The sequence below is a fragment of the Pongo abelii genome, chromosome 8, assembly GCF_028885655.2.
Source record: "Pongo abelii isolate AG06213 chromosome 8, NHGRI_mPonAbe1-v2.0_pri, whole genome shotgun sequence".
NCBI lineage: Eukaryota > Metazoa > Chordata > Mammalia > Primates > Hominidae > Pongo > Pongo abelii.
The window spans coordinates 10589878-10605054 of NC_071993.2; the positions used below are offsets into that span (position 1 = coordinate 10589878).

A 15177-nucleotide genomic window follows, 5' to 3' on the forward strand; every position below is an offset into this window, starting at 1 on the left:
TTTAATGCTGTACATTTTTTTCTTACAATGACCATGCCAGTTTTTATTATAGTCAACATGGTGTCATTACAGATAGCCTCATAATGTTAATTAGGGAAGTGTCCTCTGCTATTTTGAAAACAGTTTGTGTGAAAATGGACATGATTCATTTGTTAGGATGCATCAGTGTATCTGGGCTTTTGTTTGCAGGAAAGTATATTATTACAAATCTGTTTAATACGTAAATAGTTTTCCGGTATTCTGTATCTTCTGGTGTCGATTTTAGTAAACTGAGTTTTTAAGAAATGTGTATTCTCATCTAATTTGTTGCTGACATTGACTTGTAGATAATATTTCCTTATTCTTACATAACGAGAGGATATGTAGTGATGTAGCCTCTTTTTTGTCTGACGATGTAATTTTTTTCTTTTTTTCTCATTAGTCTTGAAATGTGTTAACACTCATTTTATTGCCCAGCATATGGTATATCTGGGACAATTTCATATGCACTTGGGAAAAAAGCATGTTTTCTGCAGTTGCTGGGTATAATGGTCTGAGGTCAGATTTTCTATATCCTTATTGATTTATTGTCTCCTTTTTCAATTCATTTCTGAGAGAAGAGTCAAAATCTACAACTCCAAGTTGGAATTTCTTCTACTTCTCTCTTTAGTTCTGCCAGATTCACTCATATTTTTCAAGACAGTTATTAGCCACAGACACATGGAGGATTGTTACATTTCTCTGTTGATTTTGCTCTTTTAGCATGAAATGTTCTTTTTCATCTCTCATGCTTCTTATCTTGAAATCCACTTAGTCTGATATACATGTATCCTTCTATGACTTCCATGTGCTTAATGTGTACGTGATGTACTTTTGTCATACTTTTACTTTAAACCTAATTGTGTCTTTATATTTTATTTTTGTTTTCCTCTAACAGTTTTATTTTTTGATACATAATTAATGTACACATTTTGGGATACATGAGATAATTTGATACATGTATATGATATGCAAAGACTGAATTTGGATTTTTTTTTTTTTTTTTTTTTTTTTTTGAGACGGAGTCTCACTCTGTCGCCCAGGCTGGAGTGCAGTGGCCTGATCTCGGCTCACTGCAAGCTCCAGCTCCCAGGTTCACGCCGTTCTCCTGCCTCAGGCTCCAGAGTAGCTGGGACCACAGACTCCCGCCACTATGCCTGGCTAATTTTTTGTATTTTTAGTAGAGATGGGGTTTCACCGTGTTAGCCAGAATGGTCTCGATCTCCTGACCTCGTGATCTGCCTGCCTCAGCCTCCTGGAGTGCTGGGATTACAGGCGTGAGCCACCGTGCCTGGCCTGAATTTGGATATTTAGGATATCCATCACTGTCAGTATTTACCTTTTCTTTATGCTAGGAACATTTATTCTTTTATGGTTACTTTGAAATGTACAATAGATACATGTTAACGATAGTCACCTTGCTGACTTATCAAACACTAGGTCTTACTCTTTCTGTCTAACTATTTGTGTCTATGAATCAACCCCTCTTCAACCTCCTTCCCCACTACACTTCCCAGCCTCTGGTAACCACCAGTCTATTCTCTATCTTCACGAAATCCCCTTTTAACTCCCATATATCAGTGAGAACATGCAATATTTGTGTGTCTGTGCTTGGCTTATTTCATTAACATAATGACCTCTGTTTCCATCCATGTTGCTGCAGATGACAGGATTTTATTTTTTATATCTGAATAATATTTAATTGTGTATATAGATACCACGTTTTCTTTATCCATTCATCCATTAATGGTCGCTTAGGTTGATTCTCTATATTGTAAATAGTGCTGGAATAAACATTGGAGTGCAGATAGCTCTCCAATAAATTGAGTTCTTTTCTGTCTGTCTATCTATCGGTCTGTCTATACACCTCTACACACACAGTAGTGGAATTGCTGGATCATATGGTAGTATCTTTCTATTTTAAAGTGAATCTCTGTAGATTGCATTTTGTTGGGTCTCACTTTATTACACAGTCCCATAATCTGCATTTTAATTAGAGTGCTTGGTGCATTTACATTTATTGCAGTTATTGATATATTTGGGTTTATGTATACCATATTTCTACTTGTTTTCTATCCTATCTCTTGTCATATTGTTTCTCTTTTTCAGTCTTCTTTTTGGATTAAATAAATAGATATTTCTCTTCTTGCCTATTCTCATGTCTAGGGAATAAGCAAGAATGCTGCTTATTGTGAATGATCAATTGTTGTTAAGTCTGGATTAATGTCTTTTTTAGAGCATTGAATTTTGTTTTAATGGGATGCAAATTTGCTAGCATCTCTACCGTATTTTGTCGAGGCTTCATTTTAGGTTTTCTTAAGGAAGGTTACATAACTTTCAGGTACGGTTTTTGCTCCTAAGGTGTGACCTTGCTGGTATATCAGCTGAATGCCCAGGTATTAACTTAACAATGCCCTTCCATTCTAACTGGGCCACAGTACTACATCTACCACAGCTATGCAATATCAGCTCCACTCTGAACCTTGCGCTTTGTGCTAGGCAATGCAGAATCCCACCCTGGCCTTAAGGACTTTTGAGGAATACATACACATACTTAGGAGTCCCTCTGTCCACTATGTTCTCCTTTCTGGTAATCTGCCATGCAAAGTTCAGCTGTTTCAGTAGCCTCGAACTCTCTGCCTCCTCATTAGCGACTCCGTAAAGCTCTGTTTTAGCTTTGCTTCTCTCTGCTGCATTTTGGGACCTCTCCCTGGAGAGCTATGGTGAGTAGGGGGTCATTTCATGTGTTTCCCCTCTCTCACTGATGAGAGTTCTCAGCTGCTTATGATCCAAGGCTTGTACACGGTTGATTTGTGTTTTTTACCTGGTTTTATTGTTCATGTCAGGAATGTAAGTCCCACACTGTGTTACTGGGTCATGGCTAGAAGTAGAAGCCTGCTTTCCTTTTTCTGTCTTCATTACATTTCATTGTAAAATTATTTTTGTTGATTTCTTTAAAGTATGCTATGCTTCCTAAAGCTGTGGCTTCATATTTCTTATTAACAAATAGCTGAAAATTTTTTGTATAGTATTCCCCCAAATATTATATTTTGTAAAGGATCCTTAGTGTACAGTTGAAGTAATAAATTTTAGATGCAGACTCCATGAGTTGTAATGTGTAATAATTTGATTGATTTTACTTTGCATTTATAGATTAGTTCTCTATAACATTGTATAACTCATATATTCCCATTCTATATTATATATTTTGTTAACATTTTATAATTTTGTCCAAAAAGATCTTGCACATGTTTTATTAAATTTATTTTTCATAGTTTTGTTACTGGCATATAGAGGCTTTTGTCTTCTATTACATTCTGTGGGTATTGCTGAGGTACAAGAATATTCTTGATTTTTATATATTTACTTTGTATCAGTAACTTTGATCTCCTCTGAGTTATATGTAGGGTCTTGTGTATTCTATATAGATAAGTGTATCATCCAAAAAAGACAAATGAATGAGTTTGCCTCTACTGTCTCAAAATATGTATTGTTTACTGTTAACTCGTCTCCAAAACAATGTTGGATAACAAAGATAACAGAAATCACTCTTACCTTGTTTCTGATTGTAATGAGAATGCTTCTGAGTTTCAACATTAAATATGATGCCCTTCATAAGTTCTAGGTAGATGATGTTAACTGTATTAAGCAATGTTATTCTATCAACATTTAAGAAATTATGAGTTAGTTAAAAATTTGTTTCGATAACTCTGTTCTAGGGACTAGAGATACAACTGTTAACTCACTGGAGGAAAGGTGTTCACTTCTTTCTTCCCTTCGAGTGTGGCTGTTTCATCTATTCCCATTTTCCTAGTCTCTTCCTCATGAGTTTTTTCTCCCTTCCAGGCTCCTACACAGATGTCACTTCCCCTTGGAAACCATCCCTCAAGCCTCATTTGGGAACACGCTTTGCCTTCACATCTCATGCTACGCTTTCCCTCTCTTTCTATTCATCATGCACTATGGCAATTGTCTGTTAACTTGTCTGTGTCCCCAGTAGTCTGAGAGCCACAGTAAGTCCTGTTGCCAGTTGTATCTCTGGTGACAAGGACAGTGCCTAACTGAAATTAACTGCTTCATATAGTCTAATTGATTACTCAATTGCTTACTATGCCTTTTCATTTACTTTTAGGTCTGTAGTGGAGTGTTTGATTATATTTATTTATTTATTATTTATTTATTTATTTTCTTTTTTGAGATGGAGTTTCACTCTTGTTGCCCAGGCTGGAGTGCAATGGCACAATCTCGACTCACTGCAACCTCTCTACCTCCCAGGTTCAAGCGATTCTCCTGCCTCAAGCTCCCGAGTAGCTGGGATTACAGGGACCCACCACCACGCCCAGCTAATTTTTGTATTTTTAGTAGAGATAGGGTTTCACCATGTTGGCCAGGCTGATCTCAAACTCCTGACCTGAGATGATGCGCCTGCCTTGTCCTACCAAAATGCTGGGACTACAGACGTGAGCCACCGCGCCCGGCCACGTTTGATTTTCTTTCAGGCTAAAATTATAATCACCTTGAGCTTTGATAAAAACTGGGTCCTTTTATGACCAAAATCAGACCCATTGTATGTAAAATATAAATGTGTGTGCCAAACATTGTTTAACATACCATTCTGGTACCTCTCTGTGAGAAAGTAGATAAATTCCTCTGTAATTTCTCATGTCAAAGAGCTATAATTCTCCTAAACAAGTGGTTTGTTTTCATCTTCTAGATATTTTGATGCATGCAGCTAATGATATTTTCTATTTCACATTGTCTGGGAAGCTATAGAACCAAAGCTTAGCTTACTTCTATCAAGGGTATTCAACATTAGAGTATGATGTTGTATATTAATTTAATTCCTGCTTGTCTTCTGCTTTTATATTCTTATGTTTTCCCTCTTCCCCCAAAATTGTATTTTCTATTGTCAAATCATATTTCCCTGTACACTACCCTAAATCCTTTTGCCACCAAGCAAGGTAAAATATTTTCAGGGTAATATGTTATTGAAATAATCTCACCACTTCAATCTATTTTAAATACTGCTGGAAGGTTTGTCTTTCAACAATATGTATAATGATGTCGTGCTTCTGCTTAAAATACCTTAGTGGCCTCCCATTGCTTCTAGGGTGAAATACAAACTCCTCAGGAAGCTGCACGTGAGTCTTCATGGCACTTTTCTGAGTGCAGAATTGAAAAGTTCATTTAAGCACATCAAGTCTGCATTTTGACTAAACCACTTGGAAAATGAAACAATTTTTTTATGATAATATAACAGCTTACCTTCCCATCAAAATTCTAGAGTGAAGCATTTTCTTTTCTTTTTAGAAGAGATGGAGTTTCACTATGTTGGCCAGGCTAGTCTCGAACTCCTGACCTCATGATCTGTGTGCCTCAGCCTCCCAAAGTGCTGGGATTACAGGCATAAGCCACCACACCCGGCTGCCTGAGTAAAGTATTTTCACAACAACAAGCTTGCAAAAAGTTCGTTTTGTTTCTATTTTGTTTTTGTTTTTCCCACAGTAGTGTATATTGAACTCTAGCAAAAAAGGGTAATGTTAGAAAGTTTATGTAATGTTGTGGAAAATGGAAGGAGAACAAGAGGGGGCCTAACAATATATTCTATCAACTGTTCAACTTTTATCTAAATAAACTGTGTAACAAACTGGTATATAAGCCCCTGAATGGATAATAAAATTAACTCAGTGTCTAGGAAAACTGTACCCACAATTCCCATGTTTGAAGTGGCTTTAAGTTAAATGAAAGTGGTAAATTGTTTCAGAAAAACATTGGAAGATTATTTTCAGGATTCAAATATAATCTCTCCCCACCTATCATCTCCTCTTGATTTTCTTTCTAGATCTAAAAGAGAAAAATTCAATAAATTCTGGTAAGTACAGAAAATCATGGTTTAGGGCCAAAAAACTGCCCTAAAAAAGACTTTCTCACCAATGGCTTAAAAAGAAGTTCTGAGTTTTGGAATGAAATGCTATGCTACTTCTTTGCTAAAATGCCAAAATAGCAAGTCATTTAATTCTGCCTTACTAACAATATCAGAAAACAGAAGCTATGTCAATGAGCATTTTGCAGAGCATCTGTGGGCTAGGAGAGCTACACTTCCTTATAAATTGTTTCATAAAGATTCAAATTTGAGAAAACTCAGAAGCAACTACTAAAAGTCAAGTCCTGAAATGAGGAAAGAATATTGCCAGTTCAGACCAGTATTGACAGTTACGTAGGTCACCATTCGAAGTGATAACATACATGTACATGTGTCTGATTCCTGGAAAGTTTAAAGTACATTATAGTGTCATTTATATTCCTTTACTTAGTGATCCAGCAAGCATTTACTCACTCTATTTATTAGGTATGCCATTAAATCTCCTTTAAAATTATATGCATACATAGTCCCTGCCAAGTTGAATGCCACACATTGGTAAGAGATACTTATGTATTATGCACAGCTATGTATGTTGTCTTATCTATCATATCATGGTGTTCTCTATACAAAATAGAATGGTTTCTCATATGAAATCTAAAATGCAATTGTATACATTACAAATAGATTGTCGACTCTTTTAAGATAGGAACCTAGAAGTCAGTTTAGAATCCTTTACTACCTATGTAAAACCTAAATTAAACTACATGGCCGGGTAGGACCACAGTAAGATAATTAATAAGTCCTTATTACATTTAATTGTGTGGTGGTTAATGCCATGACATTTTGCCTTTCACAATTCACCTTTTCACCAGTGCTATCTGGCAACTGCCCCTACCATTACAATAAAAATCACTTTAGTAATCGCTTTCTACTAGTTAATTCCTACTGATATTTCCCATTCTATTCTGGCCAGATTATAAATAGAAATCTGTGCAGCATTTGATGCCCTGGTCTAGTCCAGATCATTTTTGCTTGAATTATTTGATCTCACTTTGTTCCACATTTCTTCTTACCTCTCAAGTCACTTAATCTCTCACCTGAGCTTCCTCTTTGCTGTTCCTGGGATTCTGCTCTATTTCTTGACGCTCTTTTGAAGAGCTCATTATTGTGTGGTTTCTGTTGTACTCCGTTGACTCTGATCATCATTGCTTCTCCACTGATAACTTCTCTGAATGCTGGATCCAAATACCCCATCTCCTCCACTTTGTCCAACAGAGTTCTCAGATGGGTTTGTTACAAACTGACCTCCTCATCACTCACTACTCCCAATCGCCAACCCCCTTCCCATCTCCCACAGGGAGTGTACTGCTCTCCACTTTGTTACCCAAGTGAGAAGTCACCCTCTTCTCAGAGCACTGAATCTGTTCTACTGATCCCATCTCATCACCCCTGTGCCGTCCTTTTCTCACCTCAATACTGCAATTCCTTGAGCTTTCATCTTTGCTTAAATGTTCTCAAAGTCAAATCTCTTATCAACTGACTTGTAAGAAAACTTCGCTTATTTGCAATATGCACTTCCAAATTCTTGCATCCAGTTTGGCCAGGTAGTGGGCGTGTCTGTAAAATGTTCTAGTTTTTACATGTCTCTCTAAGTCAGGGTTTTCTGTTCATACTTTCTGTGGCATGGCATGTTCTCGGTTTACATTCTGTATGTTTTCTGTGCCTTTTAGCAGAGCAGGGTGCACTTTTAGTTTAGAAATAGCAATTAATAAAATGCCATGAAACTTCAGGTATCACATAGACCCAGCACCAATGGCACACGGACATTGATTCTCCGTGTGGGCCATTCGCACGTGAGCTACCTTGTATTTCGGAACTGGGTTCAGTCGAAAAACATAGTTCATCTGCGGTGCGTTTTCCTGTCCGCCTGTCCGTGTAAGAATACGACAGTAAGATGGAAATGACCTGCTGAGGTCTAAGGCCTCCTCATGGTCTTTCTTCTATCCTAGGCCAAATATCAGTGTCTGTTTTGATTTCTTTGTGATCTAAATACCCAGATAAAATCACCCACAATTCTATACCTACGTGGTCACAAAGAAATTATTGTGAACATCTCCTTAAAATCAAGAATTCTGTGTCTGTGTATGTTTTAAAAATCAAATTAGACGTTTCATAAACTTCAGTTGATTCAATGATGAGGACACGGTTCCAAACATGAGTAAAAGACCATTTTATGGCAGCACTGAGAAAATGCTTTCTGAAGATTCAGATATAAAGGGGTTAATTAATTATGATAGCTAAGTGGTACAACATAAGCAAACAATTTTTCCAAATTCTATTAAAATGGAAAACTATACATTAGTTATTGTAGTCAATAAGACATCACAGCCACAACATATGATTTATTAGACAGTATTATACTGCCCAAAAGACAAAACAGTAAAATCACACTGAAGACAGTTGACTCAGAATGAGGAATACATTTATCAAAAAGTAATAATTTTAATATATGCAAGAAGTTTGAAAATGATATCTAATTATCAGTTATAACTGGAAAGACTAAAATGTATAGATTTGATACAGCTTTTAAAAAATGAATTAGCATTTCCCAACTTGATATTTTCTCTGAGCATGACAATTTAAATAGCATATGACAATATACCAATTCCAAGAAGATCTTTAAAATATATCTCCAGGAAACTTGTTCAGTGTATTTCTTTAAAACACATTTCCGTGATGTGAAAGCCACCTAAATGTGTATCACTCCACAGAATTCCCTAACAATTTAGTGGGATATTTATTATTGAAGTGGATTTTTTTTTTCCAGTATGGCTGTGAGATATGCAATATATTACTTAATCTCTCGAGCACCAAGTAAAATTCTCTGAAATAATAGGTTAAATATCTAGTGGAATCACATGTCTCACACATTTGCTAAAACCTAGTTGACATTAGCCAAACAAAAATGTTCCTTCTATGAAGTTTAATGTCAGGGTTATTTTATTTTAATTCAAATTAACATTCTTCCGTAATCCCAGCACTTTGGGAGACTGAGACAGGAAGTTTTCTTGTAACCAGTAGTTTGAGACCTGCCTGGGCAACACAGGCTCCTATCTCAACAAAAAATGAAATAAAGAATTAGCAAGCATGGTGGTGTTCACCTGTAGCCCCAGCTTCTCAGAAGGCTTGAGCCCAGGATTTTGAGTCTGTAGTGAGCCATTATCATGTCACTACACTCCAGCCTGGGTAACAGAGTGAGACTCTGTCTCTTAAAAAATTAATATTTTTCTAACTGAACTCAATAAACATTGATGAACATTAAAGTGTTATTTCTTCATTTAAAATAGACATTCAGAATATAAACCAATATGCACCACTCTGTATATTTTAATATTCCCTAACATGTTCTAAGTAGGTTATGTTCAAAATTATACCAAAGTAACTAATATTGGCAAATTAGTCGTATTTGTAATAAGATATTTTTTAAGTCATTACTTTATTTTCGGGTGTTTTTTTTTTTTTTTTTGTCTAGAACTAGTCTTAAAAGAGAAAGGATTGAAAGAATTGCCACTTAATTGTAGAATGCTTCAGGAAAATAAAATCTCTCTTCAATTATATCTTTTGAAATAATCTATGCATAGCACTTTCCAAGTCAAGGCATGGGTTGTTTCATTGCATCTTATGCTATGACAAAGTCCTATAATTAGCACATTGGTGTAATTTATCACTGTTTCATTAAAAAGGTTTGCCTAACTATTTGGAAAGTTAACATGGCTTCTTGAGTACTTGACCTGCCCTTTTTTTTTTCTATGCTACAGCTGTTAGTAGGAAGTGAGCAAAGGCATTCTTTGCTGAACAGTAGTAGAGAAATAATCCTGGTAAAGGTTACAATACAAGACAAAGATGGAGTTTCACTCTGTGCATCCTCAGACCTTTCCATTTATAATTGGTTTGGTTTTCTGATGAGACCTCAAATGACAGAACAAATATTTGACAGCTAAATTTTTACCAATTTAAAAAGTGAACTCATATTTATTTAAATTACATTGTTAATCATTTATCTTTTGAAAGTCTGATTTTTAAAAGTGAAATGTATTAAAGCAGTGTGTCCTTGAATTTAAGAGATTCTACAAGTTGTGCAGAAATGGTGAAATCCATTTAAATGGCTTGAGGTAGGGATAAGAGGTAAATAATAGTTTATTTTAAAAAGTAGATTAAGCACAGTCATGTTATCAAGAGTAACTCTCTTCTGTGTCTTTGGCCACTGTTGAAGAACTGTGTACAATTATATATTTTACTCCTTAGCAACCCACCCCCAGCTATGGGACATGACACATCAGTCAGCATGGTCCTCTCAAGTTAGGGTAGTAGGATGATCAGAGAAAAATCCAGACTTGAATAGGAGCACCAATGCCATAAACCTTTATAAAAGCAGTGCTTCGGATCAAGAGGCAACTTTATAGATGTTCCCTACTACATACAGTCTTCCGATAGCTTTAATATTGAAGTAGTCACTAACACCCTTGTCTGAAAAGAGCATTTAGAAAAGAACAACAACACACAAAAAAAACTTTGTTGAAAATTCTGCATAAGCAATTTACATCCTGACAGAAGAAGGATGGGGTTTATTCTCTTTCATAATTCCTCTGCTACACACTTGCAGTACCCTGCACGTTAAGTATCAGGTTTTTGTTGCTAAAATTAAAGCGGTTTTCTATAGGAGACACCTTAGGTAAAATTGGCAATGGAGAACAAGTTTATTTCCATTATTTTTAGTTATTTGCACAGTACATAAATACGAAAATAAACTTCTCACATTTCGTTGTGGAGACTTTTTCATTTGAATATTTCATCCTTCCTAGAAGTTTCTGGGGTTGATGGGACCTTCATCCTAGGCCCTCTGTCCCTTAAATTATTCTTAGTATGATGCACCTCCCTGTAGCCCTCCCACCATCCCCAAAAAAAGAAAGAGTCAGAGGAGAAGTGGAAACCTTACTAATCTTGGTATTTCCATCTCTATGTTCCTAGAAATTTCAGTGTTTAGGAATTAAAGGAAAATACAGGAAAGAATGTGTTTTGGAGCAGGAGACAGGAACAGTAAGAAATGCACAAGATGTCACTAAACTGTCATGGTAAAAATAGTATTAATAATTATAGATGTTTAGAAAAAGAAAAAAAATACACCCCAAACAGAAATCAAACCCCAACGTCATGTACTATGGTGTATCAATTAAAATGAATGGGAATTACATGCAAATACCTCAAATAAAATACCTCAAATAAAAAATGTAGAATACCTTTCCACTGATGATTTTTAGTTGTCAGGACAAGTGAGACCCAAACAGCAGACAGAATGGTCCCAGCATGCTTGTTGCCTTTTTTTGTTTGCACAGTGGCTGTCAGTTCCAGCCTTGCAGGTAGTGGAACCCAGCCGGAAGAAGGGGCGGGACCCAGCGTTGCAGCCTGAACTGAGAGCAAATTTAAATTACTGAGCCTTTTTTTTCCTTTTTTTATTTTTCTACTCTGCGACAAACTGAAAAGATTCCAGCACGCTAATTTAACCACCCTGCTTCTTCTTTGCCTTTTTTTTTTTTTTTTGATTTTTTTTTTCTCCCTGCTTCTAGGATAATTAAAAGAGAAACCTGTAAAAGGCAACATTCCTGTGAGCGAGTTGGTGCTGCAACGTGCTGGTAAGAAAACGAGTTTAATTTTTTTCATCTTTTTTTTTTTTTTTTTTTTTTGCTTTTTCTTTTTTTAAAGAGCTGAAGGCTTTGTCTGTCTAATGCAGTCATAAGCGTAGCTTCCCTGCCGTGAGGGGTTAGCATGTAATGAAAAGGTGTAATAGCCTGATGTACGACCTTCGCGTCATACTTATAATGGTTAATAACAGCATTCCTGTCTACCCCGATGATGCTTCTCTCTGCAAATGGACTATTTGCCCAGTTGTAACAGGGCTAAGATTGTCGCACTATGACAATGAGTTGTTGATTGTTTGGAGTTGCGGTGTCCTGTCAGAAAGATTTCTTGACTTTCTCCAAGTTACTCCCTTCCAGGGATGCTACGGGTTTTAATAGGTACCTTGCAGACCATAACGAGTTTGCTGTTTACTCATCAAACAGGAAGTGCAATGATGAAACTTTTTTTTTAAGGAACCCTAATTGTCATAGACTTCCTTAGTTCAGATAACGAAACAGACTAAAGTGAGTGCTCAGTAGTCATTTTAATCCCTTTCATCTGTAACTAGTCAGGAGTTCATTAGCCAACTAAGAAGAACCTACATCATTTGCAGACCTTGTATTTGAGATGCCAACTTTGTTCTTCAAAAGGACAAATTTTTATTCAACCCAATTAAATTCAACAAGTGTTTCTGTGTATACTCTGCCTGGAACTGCTGCTAAGAATGTGCTTGCCTGTTACTCTGTTGTGGGGGAATAACTGAAATTAGTGTAAATTTTCAGCAACCAGATTTTCTTACTACCTTTAGCACTGACCAGATCACTTAAGACGTTTCAGAATGTGTGACCGTTGGCTATAAGATAAAGTTCTCAAGGTTACATATCCTACAATCAATGAACTTCTGTTCTTTCTCTGCATGTAACTTTTGCTTATGTGAAAAATGCAACTCTGGCTAGTATATTTTACATCACATCTTAATGTTATAAAGAAGAAAAAAATAGACATCTCTTTTTTTGTACACCAAACATGTCATTTGAAAATATATCCATGTGTCAAACTTTGAGCTTATCCATATTTTAGTCTCAGAAGCAGGAAGACACATGGAGAGGTTTAGGCTTGTCAATGAGTCTGCTTGGATTTGGGTCAAGAAACTTAGGAACTACAATTTTTCTGTTTGTTTGGTTGTTTGTTTCCTTTAAAAGCACGTGTGAAACAGCAAGGAATATATTTTGCCGTCCCCCCATTGTTCTTTGTATACTGGTGTAGTTTTTATTTTTTGTCCTTTGGTTTTGAATAGATCACTAGAAATGTAATGGGGAGGTTGTCAAAAACAGAATGTAGTTACCAAATGTCCATTAAAACCTTTTTCTAAAAAAAAAAAACTCCGATGGATTTTGAAGGTTGTATGCTATTTGCATCTTATAGAGAATGTGGCATTCCATACGCTGGTAACATTTGGTCTCCGGTCTCTGTAGCTATTCTATCTAATTGTGTCACTCTACATTTAACAGCTCTGAACCATGCCGCCCCTGGGTCCTCACCGGTGCCCCCGGAGCGCTTGAAATGTCTAAAAAGACCTTAGAACATTACAAAGTGTCAATTGTTAGAATAATTTCTGCCTCTTTACAACAAGAGAAAATGCTGTGGATTTAACAGTTCATTTTTAAAGTCTGTTCTTATCCACCAGTAACTGTCTATTAGCAACATTTCAGTTATAATTGGAATAAATTGTTGCCCAGTAACAAGCAACTAACTCCTTAGCGACTTTCCATAGAATCAGTGACTAGAAATAGCTACAAAGAGCTAAATGCAAGTCAAACCACAGCACTTGTCTTTTTTTATTATGGAAAAAAAATTCATTTCTTTATAATTTTACCATTCTATTCTCAAATTTTCAAATTGAGGTGCCTCTTCTTTGTAATTTTCTAATTGACCAAAATCCAGTACGTGAAAAATAAAGGCCAATAGATCTTTGAAAATTTTTCTTTCTGGCTTAAAATAAGAAAGGATAAGCACAACCTCTCAGACTATGAGTGTTAACAAGATTCTGAGCTAGCAACACCATTAAATGTGAAGAACTGCCATCATCTTTTGCAGAACGCAATGTAAAATTATGGGTTTCACTGTAGGACTCTGTCATTTGAACTAGTAATCAGTCCATAACACTATAGATTGCTGCAGTTAAAGTGATGCTTTCCCCCATTAATAAAATATTGAATAACACTGAAATTATGTTAGTTAGATTTTACCCTATTTTTCCAATAGAGAGTCAGGAATAGCCGCAAATCCTTTTACCTAAGGATACGTAATATCAGTATGTCTTTTCTTCTTCCCTCACTGAAGTGCTATGACATTACAGTCTGAAGAGAAAAATTTCTTAACAATAGTTCTGCATTTGCCATGAGTTCTTGCGGCATTTGGGAAGGGTTTTCACCTTCTACTTGCACAGGTGTTGAAATAGAAAATACCTTATGACGAGAATACACATTGTTATTTTACACACAGACATATGGACAAAAATATATATAGTGCCAGAATAAACATTAAAGGCAACATGAAAGTATACAGATTGCTTCCTGAAAATATGACATTTGACATTTGCTCAATTTATTATAAATGTTCACTGAGGATCAACTATGTGACAGGAGTATATCAGAATCTGTAGGAAACAAGAAAAACGAAAAAGCCATGTCTTGGTCATCAGGGGAATTACAATGTAGTAAGAAATGCAGCAGGTAGACTAGAAAATGTAATTTGATTAATTAGTCTATGACGACCTTAGCATTGTATCAGGTTATTGGGATCAAGAAAAGTTGTAACTGTATTTCTGAGTATCTGGAGCTGACATAATGTTTGCTTCTCTCATTTGCTTCAATTCTTCACCTATAGCCGCACATGTTTTCTATTTCCTGTGTTTTTTGAAAAAATTTTTATGAATGTAAGCAGTCTTAACAGCTGTAATTTTGGTGTGTTTTTACTGTAAAATAAAAATGGGCAGGAAGTGCTGAACGGGGTATCAGGAGGTATCAAGTCTCATTTCTCATCACCCACTGCCTTTGTCATTCATAATCTACTTAGTCCTCTGTGCTCCTCATCTTTACAAAGACGAAATGACTTCATCCAACACTATAATTCTTTTATTCCATCCTAGTGGAAGATGGGTAACTTTTAAGGAAAAGAGATGGTTATGGCGGGGTTGTCCACCTGTGGCTTAAACAAAATACAAAACAATTACCAGCTAACAAGCTCTAAGTCTTACCCTCTGTGTTCATGTTGAATCGATGTGTGGTTATATCTGCCCCATGATTTTATACCTTCTGTTGTTTTCAGTATCATGCCCCCAAGACTGTAGAGGAAAATTGCAACAGAATAGTAAGTATATGTTGAGAATGCTGTTCTAGCATCTGTTCAAATGCTTCTTACATGTGATCCAAGAAAAAAAAAGAGAATGTCTTTCTCCAGAAACAGCGTTGCATAATCTGATATTTCTATGTACCTTTTAAAGTACCACTTGAGCAATCTGATGAGCTTTCATTGATTTATACAGCTGTGAAGCCACAACAATCAAGCTGCAGAGAATTTCCGTTCATACAAAAGTTTCTTTTGTCACTGTGACTCTT

The 15177-nt window shown here is 36.1% G+C and overlaps 1 long non-coding RNA gene across 1 annotated transcript in view; it reads right to left on the reverse strand.

The window, feature by feature from the left end:
- LOC103891584 (uncharacterized) overlaps positions 1–11339 on the reverse strand; it is a 42499-nt gene extending 31160 nt beyond the window's left edge. The window contains exon 1 of the long non-coding RNA XR_655835.2: positions 11179–11339. This is a non-coding gene — a long non-coding RNA (uncharacterized LOC103891584). The remainder of the gene's footprint in view (positions 1–11178) is intronic.
- Positions 11340–15177: the final 3838 nt, after the last annotated feature.